General features: G+C 41.3%; 1 pseudogene; it reads right to left on the bottom strand.

The window, feature by feature from the left end:
• Positions 1-2,232: 2,232 nt before the first annotated feature.
• LOC129539819 (death effector domain-containing protein pseudogene) lies at positions 2,233-3,182 on the bottom strand (annotated as a pseudogene).
• Between the last annotated feature and the right edge of the window lie 11,125 nt (positions 3,183-14,307).

Below are 14,307 nucleotides of genomic sequence, written 5' to 3'. Positions count from 1 at the left end.
TGAAGTGATGGGACCAGATGCCATGATCTTTGTTTTCTGAATGTTGAGCTTCAAGTCAACCTTTTCACTCTCCTCTTTCACTTTCATCAAGAGGTTTTTGAGTTCCTCTTCACTTTCTACCATAAGGGTGGTGTCATCTGCATATATGAGGTTATTGATATTTCTCCCAGCAATCTTGATTCCAGCTTGTGCTTCTTCCAGCCCAGCATTTCTCATGATGTACTCTGCATGGAAGTTAAATAAGCAGGATGACAATATACAGCCTTGACGTACTCCTTTTCCTATTTGGAACCAGTCTGTTGTTCCATGTCCAGTTCTGACTGTTGCTTCCTGACCTGCAGGTTCTCAGTCCATATTAAATGATATTTGACATATTAAATGATAATTGACAGACCCCAGGAGAAGGGCATGTTTCACTGTTGAGGCTCCCTCGATCTCACTGTGGAATTCTTAGGAGGATAAAGCTGACTGGTCATTTCAGCACCAAAGGAAGTTTGAAGAGTGAATAATCTTTTAAAATGACAAGAGAAGTTCTGATTGCTGGTAACAGAGATGCAAATAACAGACTACATAGATAACTATGAAATCTTAGGATATTTTAGCTGAGATTTTTCAGAGAATTACCGTTCTGTCCGAGGTACAGAAATAAATATATTTTCTCTTTTTTTTTCCAGTTTCAGAAAGGTGGAATTCAATATAGTCACTGTTTATTTCATGAAAACTGAAGTTATGCTGAGGCTGAGCAGCACTGGCATTGAAAAAGAATATAATCATCATAAAGTCTGTGTCTGAATATCTCTTTTGGGAGCTGAAAGGGGAGGTGGTATTGTACCAGCTGGACTAGGCTCCAGTTCTAGGCCTCCTGGCTTATTCAACATGCCTCCCTACCCAAAGAAAAGTGCAACACTCAGTGCGTGTCCCAGCCCTATACTCCCAAGCTTGGGAGTGGGAGTGAGGGTAGAGGATGGAGAAAGAAAAAGAAGAAAGGCATCGATACCAAATCACTTCACTCTCACCCATGATGCCCTTTGCCCAAGACAGAAGAAAGCAAAAGGGGAAAGGGCTGCAGGGTGCATTATTTATTTACACTTGAACACGGAAAGAAAGTGTCACACTCCCCCTTTCCCTTTTCAGGGGGGAGTGTATTTTAACCAACAATCACTTCTCCATCCACCCTGTGTGTGTGTGTACACACACAGTTGGGACTAGGCTGACCTTGTCCTCTTACCTATTCTTCCTTTGAAGAGGGTTTGACAGAGACAGAAAAGGAAGGAACCACATCAGGCAGAGATTTCAAGCCATGGAATGCAGGAAACGGGGCAGAGAGGAGCAGCACCAGAGGCCAGGAGAAAGTGGAAAGGGCCACAGCTTCTTTGTTTTTTTAAAATTCTATAATTGGGGAGAGGGTGGAGATTAATTTCCAAAATACACTTCAGAGTCCCACCTTCCACATAGCTCCCTACTAACAGCCCTTTGGTTTTTCAGACAAAGTTTAAGAGCCCTCATAAAGCCAGAAGTACTGATAACCCCTCAATGCACCCAAAAGCAGTGATCACTTCAATTCCTTACAAAGACTGTGATCTATAGACTTTGCTTCTCCCTACAGACTCTTGAGAGTCCCTTATACTGCAAGGAGATCCAACCAGTCCATTCTAAAGGAGATCAATCCTGGGTGTTCATTGGAGGGACTGATGCTGAAGCTGAAACTCCAATACTTTGGCCACCTCATGCGACGAGTTGACTCACTGGAAAAGACTCTGATGCTGGGAAGGGTTGGGGGCGGGAGGAGAAGGGGACGACGGAGAATGAGATGGCTGGATGGCATCACCGACTCTGTGGACATGAGTTTGAGTGTACTCCGGGAGTTGGTGATGGACAGGGAGGCCTGGCGTGCTGTGATTCATGGGGTCGCGGAGAGTCGGACACGACTGACCGACTGAACTGAACTGAACTGAACTGACACATTTGTCTTGCGGCTCAGTGGCAAGGTGACTGTAGAGACACACATGTGGGGGTACGTGGAAAAGGGAAACAAAGGGAAGCCAAGCACATGGGTGCAGGGAGGGATGGGGGACACCACTTCCATTTTCCTTTTGTCTTTTCCTTTCAAAAAAAAAAAAAAAAGGCAGGGGTGTGATTGGTTGGAAGGATAGAGAACAAACCCCAGAACAGTATGTAAGCTCCAGAGGTGGGTGGTGAGAAGTCCCCAGAGAAGTGAGAAGGGGAAAAAGGTCAGGGCAATGCTTGCAGCATCAAGTTCCTCAGGAGTTTCTGTCGGCCCAGCTCATAGTCCTCCTCCTTCACATTCACCAGCAGCTTGATGGCTTCATGGCCCACAGCCTGCTTGAGGGAGTCTGTGATAAAGACAGCTTTAAGTGCCTCTAGCCATTGATGTAGTCGCACCAGAATGCATCGAGGTAGGTGAGCTCAGAGAACTTGATGTCACAGATGATGGAACCCAGGTCCTGGGACTTGAGGATGGTGTTGGCCTAGTTAAAGCGCTCAAACTGGCACTCAAGTGGGTCCTGCTTGTTAGAAAAGATGTTGCCCTGCAGAGCAGTTTCATGCTGGCAGTATTCAGCCCGAACCCGCAGTCTGATGTCCTGTGTCTGCTTTTCCTTGGGATCTGGTGTCACTGACTTCTGGCGTTTTCGCTGGCTTCCAAGTGTGGCTCTCCCTCGAGCTGGCCGCTTGCTACACATCTTTGGGCCCGAAGTAGGGCAGCACACCACAGGATAGTGGGGAGGCACTGTTTTAAGGGTGTGGGGAGGCATTGGTTCTGCGTCGCTGAGGGCTCTGCGTGTCACATAGCGAACTGATGTCTCCTCCAGGCATTTGTCTACAAGATCAGGGCACACAGCCCATCTCCGCTTGAGAGTGAGGTGGGGCAGCAGGTCACGGCGAGTGATGATGCACAGCAGCTGCAGCAGCTGGCGGAAGTTACTCTCATCACAGCGGGCCTGGCGCTCCAGCGCCAGTAAGAAGCCACGTCCATTTCGGATGAGGCCACGCTCATGGTCATCAGTGATGTCAGCAAAGAGGAAGGAAAGAACGCGCACGTCTCTGTGTGTCAGGGGGGTGCCCACGATGTCAAACATGCGGTGCAGGCTATACAGCCCGTGCTCCTGCTCACCGTGCTCTTCGGGCCACACCTGGCTTGCCCTCCGCTTTAGGCCTGCCATGCTGGGGGCTCCGGTACACAGTGCTTTCCGGAATCCCTGCTCAGCAGCTTCGATCCCCACTATACTCTGCAGGAAACTTAATTTCCCTGGTCTCTTCTCTCGGCTCAGGTTTGGCGCCGCTAAATATATTTTCTTAAACTTTTTTATTTTTTTAGTACATAAAACAAGTACAGCAGGATGGATATGTATAGCTGCCCAGGCCACACACAGCACAGCTCCAAGGGTGCAATTTATCCAGATTAGAATATAAATCGCGAACCGTTGTTCCTCTGCATACAATACACAAAGGTTAAAACAGGTATATGGTAAGAAATTAGTTTCTCTGCTGCCTATACCCTGGTGGCACCTACCCCCTGGCTGTCCTATCTGAGGGCAGCGACTCAGTCTTTTTTTTTTTTTTTATTGGAGGCTAATTATTTTACAATATTATATTAGTTGGTTTTGCCATACATTGACATGAATCCGCCCCAGGTGTACATGAGTTCCCCTTCCTGAATCCCCCTCCCACCTCCCTCCTCCCCTTATCCTCCCTCTGGGTCATCCCCGCATACCAGCCCCGAGCATCCTGTAACATGCATTGACCCTGAACTAGTGATTCGTTTCACATATGATAATATACATGTTTCAATACCATTCTCCCAAATCATCCCACCCTCACCCTCTCCCACAGAGTCCCAAAGACTGTTCTATACATCTGTATTGGTGTTTTTCTTTCTGGCTTACTTCACTCTGTATAATAGGCTCCAGTTTCATCCACCTCATTAGAACTGATTCAAATGCATTCTTTTTAATGGCTGAGTAATACTCCATTGTGTATATGTACCAAAGCTTTCTTATCCATTCATCTGCAGATGGACATCTAGGTTGCTTCCATGTCCTGGCTATTATAAACAGTGCTGCAATGAACATTGGAGTACATGTGTCTCTTTCAATTCTGGTTTCCTCGGTGTGTATGCCCAGGAGTGCGATTGCTAGATCATATGGCAGTTCTATTTCCAGTTTTTTGAGGAATCTCCACACTGTTCTCCATAGTGGCTGTACTCGTTTGCATTCCCACCAACAGTGTAAGAGGGTTCCCTTTTCTCCACACCCTCTCCAGCATTTATTGCATGTAGACTTTTGGATAGCAGCCATTCTGACTGGTGTGTAATAGTATCTCATTGTGGTTTTGATTTGCATTTCTCTGATTATGACTGATGTTGAGCATTTTTTCATGTGTTTGTTAGCCATCTTTATGTCTTCTTTGGAGAAATGTCTGTTTAGTTCTTTGGCCCATTTTTTGATTGGGTCACTTAGTTTTCTGGAATTGAGCTGCAGGAGCTGCTTGTATATTTTGGAGATTAATCCTTTATCAGTTGTTTCATTTGCTATTATTTTCTCCCATTCTGAAGGCTGTCTTTTCACCTTGCTTAGAGTTTCCTTTGCTGTGCAGAAGCTTTTGATTTTAATTAGGTCCCATTTGTTTATTTTTGCTTTTATTTCCAGTATTCTGGGAGGTGGGTCTTGGAGGATCCTGCTGTGATTTATGTCAGAGAGTGTTTTGCCTACGTTCTCCTCTAGGAGTTTTATAGAATCTGGTCTTACATTTAGCTCTCTAATCCATTTTGAGTTTATTTTGGTGTATGGTGTTAGGAAGTGTTCTAGTTTCATTCTTTTACAAGTGGCTGACCAGTTTTCCCAGCACCACTTGTTAAAGAGACTGTCTTTTCTCCATTTCATATTCTTGCCTCCTTTGTCAAAGATAAAGGTACGTGGATTTATCTCTGGGCTTTCTATTTTGTTCCATTGATCTATATTTCTGTCTTTATGCCAGTACTATACTGTCTTGATGACTGTGGCTTTGTAGTAGAGCCTGAAGTCCGGCAGGTTAATTCCCCCAGTTCCATTCTTCTTCCTCAAGATTGCTTTGGCTATTCGAGTTTTTTTGTATTTCCATACAAATTGTGAGATTATTTGTTCTAGTTCTGTGAAAAATGTCATTGGTAGCTTGACAGGGATTGCATTGAATGTATAAATTACTTTGGGTAGTATACTCATTTTGACAATAATTATTCTTCCAATCCACGAACACGGTATATTTCTCCATCTATTAGTGTCCTCTTTGATTACTTTCACTAGTGTTTTATAGTTTTCTATGTACAAGTCTTTTGTTTCCTTAGGTAGATATATTCCTAAGTATTTAATTCTTTTCGTTGCAACAGTGAATGGAATAGTTTCCTTAATTTCCCTTTTATTTTCTTATTATTAGTGTATAGGAATGCAAGGGATTTCTGTGTGTTGATTTTATATCCTGCAACTTTACTGTATTCATTGATTAGCTCTAGTAGTTCTCTGGTAGAGTCTTTAGGGTTTTCTGTGTAGAGGATCGTGTCATCGGCAAACAGTGAAAGTTTTACTTCTTCTTTTCCAATTTGTATTCCTTTTATGTCTTTTTCTGCTCTGATTGCTGTGGCCAAAACTTCCAGAACTATGTTGAATAGTAGTGGTGAGAGTGGGCACCCTTGTCTTGTTCCTGACTTTAGGGGAAATGCTTTCAGTTTTTCACCATTGAGGATAATGTTTGCTGTGGGTTTGTCATATATAGCTTTTATTATGTTGAGATATGTCCCTTCTATTCCCACTTTCTGGAGAGTTTTTATCATAAATGGATGTTGAATTTTGTCAAAGGCTTTCTCTGCATCTATTGAGATAATCATATGATTTTTATGTTTCAGTTTGTTAATGTGGTGTATTACATTGATTGATTTGCGGATATTGAAGAATCCTTGCATTCCTGGGATAAAGCCCACTTGGTCATGATGTATGATCTTCTTAATGTGTTGTTGGGTTCTGATTGCTAGAATTTTGTTAAGGATTTTTGCATCTATGTTCATCAGTGATATAGGCCTGTAGTTTCCTTTTTTGTGGGATCTTTACCAGGTTTTAGGATTAGTGTGATGGTGGCCTCATAGAATGAGTTTGGAAGTTTCCCTTCCTCAGCAATTTTCTGGAAGAGGTTGAGTAGAATAGGTGTTAGCTCTTCTCTAAATTTTTGGTAGAATTCAGCTGTGAAGCCGTCTGGACCTGGGCTTTTGTTTGCTGGAAGATTCCTGATTACAGCCTCTAGTTCCGTGCTTGTGATGGGTCTATTCAGATTTTCTATTTCTTCCTGGTTCAGTTTTGGAAAGGTGTACTTTTCTAGGAATTTGTCCATTTCTTCCAAGTTATTCATTTTATTGCCATGTAACTGCTGATAGTATTCTCTAATAATCCTTTGTATTTCTGTGTTGTTGGTTGTGACCTCTCCATTTTCATTTCTAATTTTATTGATTTGGTTCTTCTCCCTTTGTTTCTTGATGAGTCTGGCTAGTGGTTTGTCAATTTTATTTACCTTCTCAAAGAACCAGCTTTTGGCTTTGTTGATTTTTGCTATGGTCTCTTTTGTTTCTTTTGCATTTATCTCTGCCCTAAGTTTTACGATTTCTTTCCTTCTACTGACCCTGGGGTTCTTCATTTCTTCCTTTTCTAGTTGCCTTAGATGTAGAGTTAGGTTATTTAGTTGACTTTTTTCTTGTTTCTTGAGGTGTGCCTGTATTGCTATGAACTTCCCCCTTAGCACTGCTTTTACAGTGTCCCAGAGGTTTTGGGTTGTTGTGTTTTCATTTTCATTCATTTCTATGCATATTTTGATTTCTCTTTTGATTTCTTCTATGATTTGTTCATTATTCAGCAGCGTGTTGTTCAGCCTCCATATGTTGGCATTTTTAATAGTTTTTCTCCCATAATTGAGATCTAATCTTACTGCATTGTGGTCAGAAAAGATGCTTGGAATGATTTCAATTTTTTTAAATTTACCAAGGCTAGATTTATGGCCCAGGATGTGATCTATCCTGGAAAAGGTTCCGTGTGCACTTGAGAAAAAGGTGAAGTTCATTGTTTTGGGGTGAAATCGACTCAGTCTTTAACTATCATTTTCAAGATATTCTATGCACCCACAAAAACTTACATACCTACAGCATTACATTACAGACACTGTACTGCTCCTGGCTTTATTTATTTAACAACAGATCTTGCTAATTGTTCCATATCAGTATATCTTGAGTTTCTTCCTCTTTTCATTTAATGGCTGAATTATACCTCACTGTGTGAATGTTTAGGGCTCTTTTTTCATAGGTAGGAGAATTGTGGTATTGTTGGAAATAAGATGCTTGATGGATGTGAGAGTTGGACTGTGAAGAAGGCTGATCGCCGAAGAATCGATGCTTTTGAACTGTGGTGTTGGAGAAGACTCTTGAGAGTCCCTTATACTGCAAGGAGATCCAACCAGTCCATTCTAGAGGAGATCAATCCTGGATGTTCATTGGAGGGACTGATGCTAAAGCTGAAACTGCAATACTTTGGCCACCTCATGCGACGAGTTGACTCACTGGAAAAGACTCTGATGCTGGGAAAGGTTGGGGGCGGGAGGAGAAGGGGACGACGGAGAATGAGATGGCTGGATGGCATCACCGACTCGATGGACATGAGTTTGAGTGAACTCCGGGAGTTGATGATGGACAGGGAGGCCTGGCGTGCTGTGATTCATGGGGTCGCGGAGAGTCGGACACGACTGAGCGACTGAAATGAACTGAACTGAACTGAAGCTTTAGAAAGCATTAAGTGTTAGTCTCTCAGTTTCCAACTATTTGCGACCCCATGGACTGTAGCTTGGTGGGCTCCTTTGTCCATAGAATTCTCCAGGCAAGAATACTGCAGTGGGTTCCCATTCCCTTTTCCAGGAGATCTTCCCAACCCAGGAGGCAAACTGAGGTCTCCTGCATTGCAGGTGGATTCTTCACTGGCTCAGATGCAACTAACTAGAAAGCATTAGGATGTTAATATATTGTGTTGTGGGCATGCCAAATCTCAAAACTGGTAATGTGAAACATGAATTGTTTGTGAAAGTTGTTAGGATTAGAAATGGATCCTGGAGTCATTCGATGTGTGAGAATATAGGCTGAACTGCTATGATACCGTAAATTTAGTGACTTAAATCATATAGGAATTTATTTCTATCTCACATACCAGCCAGAGATAATTAGTCAAGGGTTGGTAAGGTGACTCTGTCATCCTCTACTTCTGGCTCCAGCTCCTGCCATCACATCTGCATCCCATATGGGAGAAAGGAATCAAAGAGGAGTGAAGGGCATGCCTACTACCTTAAGAGAATGACCGGGAAGTGAAGCATATAAATTCTCACATCTGACTGGCCAAACTTAGTCACATGTCTTGCATTCCATGGCCAGCTGCAAGACTGCTGGCTATCTCAGGCTAAGTTCCAATAATAAAGGAGAAAAAAAATGAATATTGGTTTCACTTTTCACTCACTTCACTTTCACTTTTCACTTTCACACATTGGAGAAGGAAATGGCAACCCACTCCAGTGTTCTTGCTTGGAGAGTCCCAGGGACGGGGGAGCCTGGTGGGCTTCCATCTGTGGGGTCACACGGAGTCGGACACGACTGAAGTGACTTAGCAGCAGCAGCAGCAGCAATTTGCCATACTCACAGATGCTGTTAGGTTAAATTCCCTAGGAAAAAAAAGACTGGGAGATTCACTTGCAGAGTTATTTTTCCTATTGTGGTAAAATGATATAAATGTTACCATTTTAACTTTTAATGTATGTTCAGTTCAATGTAATTAAATGCATTTACATTATTGTGTGACCATCTCCACTTCTTCAGAACTGTTTCATCTTCTTGAACTGAAACTCTGTACCCATTAAACATGAACATCCCATTTTCACTGTGCTCAGGATTTTATTGGGGAATACCCTTGGGAATCAACATCTGTGTGGGAATGAATGCAGGAGGAGTGGGCAGCCAGGGAGCTGAACTGAGTGAGCTTCAGTTGAGCCTTAACTGACCCAGTGGGAGGTCTGGAGCAGGATGGGCCTCTGGAGATGTCCCATCTTGAGCAAGGGCTCTGGACTCTATACCCAGGCAGGGAAAAGGATTGGGGGCAGGCTTCCCAGGGGGCACAGTGGTAAAGAATCTGCCTGCCAATGCAGGAGACATAAGAGATGCAGGTTCCGTCCCTGGTTCAGGAAGATCTCCTGGAGGAGCAAATGGCAACCCACTCTAGTACTCTTGCCTGGAAAATTCCATGGACAGTGGAGCCTGGCAGGCTATAGTCCATGGAGTCACAAAGAATCAGACACAAGTGATTGACTAAACACACACACACACAGCACTTATCAGCTGAGAGCAATTCCTAGAGAAGGATTCAGCTAAGAGTTTTTGGTAACCAACATGCTCAGCCTCTGGGGGAATGAGTGCCTGGGTCCAGACCAGAGGATAGGGCAGCACACCACAGCATCCATGACATTCTGCCCCTTATCCACTCAGAGCCACTTGCTTCATATGATAAATCCAGTTTCCCCAGAATTTGCATTGCTCTCTTTTCCTGAGGAAAACTTATAAGAGGAAGAACTCAACCCTTAGCATGGCAGGTGGTCTCCAGGTGCAAATAAAATTCACAGCTGTGCTCTTCTACTACATGTCCCAGAGTCCCCTTACCCTCAGGCAGCACCACTGCTGGTCTAAGCAGCTTCGTTTGTGGTCCGGGTGAACCAGTCCCTCAACCCAGGGGAATTCCAGAACAGGTATGACTGGTGCTTCAAAGATATCCCACCTTCAGGCTAGAGGACTGGCCCTTCTCTTTCCCACATGGAACAAACATTGGATGAGGGCTTTCCCTAGGGAGGGGATGTAAACTTGGGTGAGGTTGATTTCTTTGCGTGAAGGCAAGGCCTAGAGAAGAACTCAGCTGAGAGCTGTTATCTTCCAAACTTCCCAGCAGCTAGGGAAAATAAAGCTTCAGAACAGTAGAGGGAATTGGGGTGATACACCAGTAGACACTGCAGGGATTATAACTAAAATTTCAAGAGAGAATTAGATAAAAAAGAGAGTCAAGGACACTTCACTGAAGAGACTCTTACATTTATGTGACAACAGGATTAAGAACTGGTGGAGAAAGAGACATCAGAGATAGAGGAGAACATGGAGAGGGGAAAGCCATGGAAAATATGGAAGCAGATGGGAGGAGGCCACAGGAAGCTGGAGTTTATCAGTCTGATCTCCCAACTTTAAAGCTGAGCAACTCTAGACGAAAAAGAACAAGGAGTTTAATTCCTACTTAATCAACAAGTTAGTGTCAAAGCCAGAACCAGCATTCAGATTTTCTGATTCTCTCTCCAATGTTCTTATCTCTGTGTTTCCTCCTTTTAGCCTGTGCCAGTGATCTTTCTTATTTAGCCTTGGTGAGGGTGGGGAAAATTTAGTGACACTCTGGAGTGGTCCCTTTGTGGGGGCTTGGTTCCTAACGTCGTTACCTTTCACAAAAAAGTTTCTTGAATTATGTATATATGATTCTTCTTGAGTTATATATTGAGTTCTTCTTTTCACATTGAATCATGTCCACAAAGTGACTTTATTGAATGTGAAGGGAGTCACTAACAATTCTATATGTTATTATGAAGGAAATTCAGGAAAAATTCTTCTGCAGAGCATTGCCTACATTGTCATAAGTTTGTGACAGAAATGAAGGATCTTTCTTTCATTTCTCTGCCTTAAATATAAGACTGAAATTGCTAATACTTTCTTTGTTTCTTTTTTATAAAACTTATCATGATGTGCCGAGACTATTTAATTAAAAAAAACACCAGATGCAAGGGGTTGAATTATCATTGAGATATTATAAATTAGAAGTTTATTTAGTCTTGTTCATCCAGAACTATGGTTATTTTAGAAAAAAAGTTCCCTGGGGAGGTGAGGGAAACAAAACTTGATGATTGGTTCCTGAAATCTGGTGCTATAACCCTCAGTTTTCTATATAGATTTACATTTTGCAAGGGAAAGTCCTTCTGCCTGAATGAGGCATGTGGGCCCTACAAGTATACATTGAGAAGATATTGAAAACTAAGGGCTTGAAATTCCCAGGTAGCCCAGTGGGAGGAAACACTTTTCACAGGGGCCTGATGATATAAGCAAATCCTATTGTCACTGTACCCTGTTTACAACATAATGTGTCCAGTCATTGAAGGACAGAAGGCCAACTAAATTAGAGATTAAATATTGGCTGTGGAGACAGAAAAGGAGGATAGAACTCTGCTTCCTCCAGCTACTCCCCTCTGCTTTGTCAGAGGAGCAGGTCACTTTTCTCATTTGTCTTGTTTTATTTTGCTTTGCTTTTTGATACTATTGACAACTTTTAATAGGCCAATAATTTTGTTCAGATGTTTGATAATGATCTTTAATAGTGTATTAAAAATATTCCAAGTTGACAGTGTATGTATCCTATCTAATAGCTCTAAAAATATTTAATTTCAATATATTCTTGAACAGAACTTTGGGACTGATTCTAAGGAGGCTCAAATTCTACACACTTACTAACCACTTAAACTTATTATATTCAATGATACTGAACAACATGGGCCACATTTCCTCTCAGAATACATCTGTATATCAGTATAGTAAATTAAATTTATTTGAGCTAATTTTTAATTCTCAGATGAGAAACAAATCCAAAGAAAGTCATTTTATTCAGAGGCTCAAGATCTTCATTCATGTTCTAAAGCTAATACATATATCTGAATATAAAATATAGACACTTGAAAATACCTGGAAGATTGAAATGTTCAGTTTTCAGTTAAGATCTTTGACACTGTGTGTAGAGAACATGCTTTCCCCCTAAGATTAAGAACAAGGCAAGGGGGCTTAGCTGGTGGCTCAGAGATAAAGAATCTGCCTGCCTGCAAGACACATAGGTTTGATCCCTGGCCTGGAAGGATCCCATATGCCATCAATCAACTAAACCATTGCATCACAACTATTAAAACTGTGCTCTAGAACCTGGGAAATGCAACTTCTGAGCCCATGTGCCTCAACTATTAAAGCATGCGTGCCCTAAAGCCTGTGCTCTGCAACAACAAGCCACCACAATGAGAAACCCACACACTGCAACAAAGAGTAGCCCCTGCTCCCCACAACTCGAGAAAGACTGCACAGCAATGAAGACCCAGAATAGCCTAAATAAATAAATAAATAAAATTATGTAAAAAAATATTTAAAGAACAAGGCAAGTATGCCCACTTTAGCCAATTCTATTGAACATTGTGCTAGAGGTCTTACATAGTGCAGTAAGGTAAAAATATAAAATGAAAAAATAAAAATAATTAAAAATTGTTTAATTAGACAAATTAAAAAATTTCTCTTCCACTAAGTAAAACTCATTTTATTCACATACGACATTATTATCTATGTAAAATCTTACAATAATCCAAAAGCTAAATGCATTTAGCAAGTTCACAGGATACAAGTCAATGTATAAAAAGTTTATCTGTTTCTAGCAACAATCAAAGAATTAAAATTAAAAAAATCATGATAACATCAAAAAATGAACAAGTTGGTGATAAATTTAATATAAAATGTTCAAGACTTTCAAGACTGAAAAATATAAAATTTTGCTGAGAAAAATTTGAGAAGAAATATATTATTAGAAAGACTTCTTGTGTTCCCAGATTTGAATTAGCTGAATTAGTTGAATTGAAAGTTGCTCAGTCATGTCTGACTCTTTGCCACCCCATGGACTATACAGTGCCCACGGCAGGATACTGGAGTGGGTAGCCTTTCCCTTCTCCAGGGGATCTTCCCAACTCAGGGATCGAACCCAGGTCTTCTGTACTGCAGGTGGATTCTTTACCAGCTGAGCGATAAGGAAAGCCCAAGAATACTGGAGTGGGTAGCCTATCCCTTCTCCAGAAGATCTTCCCAACCCAGGAATCGAATCGGGGTCTCCTGCAATGCAGGCAGATTCTTTACCAACTGAGCTATCAGGAAAGCCCTTTAGAAGACTTAATATTGTTAAGATGGCAGTATTACCCAAAGAACTCTACAGATTCAATGCAATTCCTATAAAAATCCCAATGGCAGAAATGGAAAAGTTAATTCTTAAATTTGTATATAATTGCAAGCAACCCTGAAATGACAAAACAATCTTGAAAAGCAAAACTGTTTTGTTTTTTTTAAACAAAAACTTATACATAAATGTTAATAGTAACCCTATTCAAAATAATCAAAAGGTGTAAATGACCCAAATGTCCATTATCTGATGAATTGGTAAACAAAATGTGATATATATATATAAATATCACATAAAATTCAGCCTTAAAAGAATAAAGAAGAATAAAGTAGTATTGGTACATGCTACAACATGGATGAACCTTAAAAAGTTATGCTAAGTGAAAGGGGCCAGACACAAAAGGTCACATATTATATGACTCCATTATATAAAATATCCAGAAGAGGCAAATCCATAGAAACAGAAAGCAGATTAGTGGTTGTTAGAGGCAGGAGGAAGGGATATGGGGAGTGCCTAATAGGTACAGCTTTAGGGGTAAATATTCTGTAATTAGATAGTGGTGATGGTTGAGGGTGATAAATTTAATATAAAATGTTCATGACTTGTACACCAAAAACTACAAAATATTGCTAAGAGAAATTAGGGACTTAAGGAAGTAGAGAGAAATACTGTCTTATGGGTCAAAAGATTCTATTTAAGATGTCATTTCTCCTAAAATGACCTATATATTCAATGCAAGTTTTCTTAGCTGCAGAACAATTGACATTTGTTGTAAGAGTCTGTACTGTGCACTATAAGATATTTAATAGCTCCTCTGGCCTCTGCATACTGGATTCCAATAGCACCTCCTAGATGAGACAACCAAAAATGTCTCCAGACACTTCAGTTAAGACCCAATGATTCAATGCAATTCCAATCAAAATCCCAATTGTGGAAACTGGCAAGGTGATTCCAAAATTTTTATGAAAATGCAAAAGACCTAGAAAACCCAAAACAATTTTGTAAAAGAACATAGTTGAAGGACTTAACAGTATCTATTTTCAAGACTTATCATAAAGTTGTGGAAGTCAGGACATTGTGATATCTGTAGAATGATGATTTGTTCAGTCACTGATTCATGTCCGGCTCTTTGCAACCCTGTGGATTGCAGCACACCACACTTCCCTGTCCTTCACTGTCTCCTGGGGTTTACTCAAGCTCATGTCTATTGTGTCATTGATGCCATCCAGTCATCCTCTGTTGCCCC

This window comes from Moschus berezovskii, chromosome 11, assembly GCF_049115385.1.
Source record: "Moschus berezovskii isolate FMDL1 chromosome 11, NW_MosBer_1.0, whole genome shotgun sequence".
NCBI classification, from domain to species: Eukaryota; Metazoa; Chordata; class Mammalia; order Artiodactyla; family Moschidae; genus Moschus; species Moschus berezovskii.
The sequence above is the reverse complement of the archived record's forward strand: the minus strand, read 5'-3'. Positions and strand labels throughout refer to the sequence as shown.